This window comes from Macrobrachium nipponense, chromosome 40, assembly GCF_015104395.2.
Source record: "Macrobrachium nipponense isolate FS-2020 chromosome 40, ASM1510439v2, whole genome shotgun sequence".
Classification (NCBI taxonomy): domain Eukaryota; kingdom Metazoa; phylum Arthropoda; class Malacostraca; order Decapoda; family Palaemonidae; genus Macrobrachium; species Macrobrachium nipponense.
The window spans coordinates 3,117,095-3,119,090 of record NC_061101.1 but is presented as its reverse complement, the minus strand read 5'-3'; positions in this window follow the sequence as shown (position 1 = coordinate 3,119,090).

The window sequence follows — 1,996 nt, the reverse complement described above, 5'->3', positions numbered from 1 at the left end:
ATCTATTCCAATTGACTTGGTTCTTGATTGGTGGACTTCTGATTCAACCAGTTTCATTCGTGGATGTACTACTTGGATACGATATTTTGCCTTGACTCGGGATTTTTGAAACCTAAGTGGAATAAATGCCAATATCTGATGGAGTCTTGTCAATTTATTTCTGGTGAAATAAATTCGTTTCTCGATATAATGTGGTTCGTATCCCACAATCAAGGTATGTATACGTACACCTTGCCCACAATAAGCTGTAAGTCCCGTTGCTAAGTGATCCAATTGGTTCCTGGCCACGTAAAAAATATCTAATCCTTCGGGCCAACAGCCCTAGGAGAGCTATTCATGAGCTCAGTGGTCTGGTGAAACTAAGGTATACTTTTTTTTTCTTTAACTCCGAAAGTCAGGGCAAAATATTGTAGCAAAGTACACGCCCAAGTGAAACTATTCAGTTCTCACAGTTTGGTTTTCTTAGGATGATTATATACCTAGCTCGTGGAAGAACCTAGTTCTATTCTGAAGGTAGCATGAACAGTTTAGACCCTTTGCCAAAAATAAACCTGAGCAGTGAATTTGGAACATCTGAATACGCACTATTTATGCCTTTTGAAGAGCAGAGAGGATAGACAAATGGATCGATTGATTTCTCATTAATTTAACCTGAAATACAACAAAGTTCATCGACGTCGGAATTGAATATTGTTTATAAGTTAACATACAACATTTGGTTTAAAAAATCTCTCATAAAACATTCAAACAAATCTATTACTGCGCGCTGGGAACAATGACATAGCGTGAGTATCCGTTTTGCACCATAACAGGAAAGTGTGTATGTTTACGCGACGGTTATATCCAAAATAAAAGTGGCAGGGATCATTGTGCTGGTTGTTTAAGATGCTTTATATAGTGCATTTCTTTATAGTACATTTCGGTCCATGATCTGAAGGGGGTAAACTAGGCTTCCACTGCAGTTTAAGATTTCTGTGAAGTGTTAGCAACTAGACCGAATCGGACGCGCAGTTTCTCGTCCTCTGTACGCCTGCGCAGTGAGGCGCGATGAATTCAAAAATTGATGCTATGAAATTTTATATAATGCAGTTCTTTAGAGGACATTTCAGTCCATGATCTGAAGGGGTAAACTAGGCTCCCGCTGCAGTGTAAGATTTCTGTGAAGTGTTAGCAGCTAGACCGAGTTGGACCCAGACCACTGGACGACGTGTCGTTTCTTGTCCGCTGTGCGCCTGCGCAGTGAGGCGCCATGATACTGAAATGTCGTAAACCTGCCATCTTCATCGTGAAGCAGGACTTACCACCTACTACAGCCTTACAAATCCTTTCGTTTTGAAAGCTTGGACATCACAAAGAAAGCGAAATATCACCGCTATTAATTAAGCAAGCAGCGTGAGTGGACACCATGCCCTGCACATCCGTTTTTAAGAAGCTAAACCCTGACTTATTTTTTGCGTCATTAAAAGATTGCGTCAGGTTAGACGGTCGTGACGAAATTAGCTAGAAGGCTGAAATGCCAAGAGTCTTGACAGGGGTCGATAAAAATTGCTAGATGGATACAGCAGTCACTAAGTGACATTAGTATTGCGGGAAATAAAAAATTACACCACTTGACCTGTCATGATTGAAAATATGTATTTTATGAAATGCAGCAGTTGTAGGCTCATATTTCAAAATGCTATGTACAAAGATTCTGCGTGTTTTGTATGCGTTTTCTGACATAATGGGGATTAAATTATTGCCTTTCTGACCTGTGATGGCCTAAATGTTCACCTGTTCTGACCTGTGATGAACTAAATACTCACCTATTCTGACCTGTGATGAAGATTGATATTGAATAGAACTTCTACTTAATCATCTTCGCGAAAAAGACAGGAAAGTTCCCACTTCCTTTGCATTCCTGAGATGGTTATTTTTATTAAATCGAAAACAATAAAAAATACAGCTGTAATATGTAAGACTGTTGCGTGCAATATTATATATATACGATCACAGC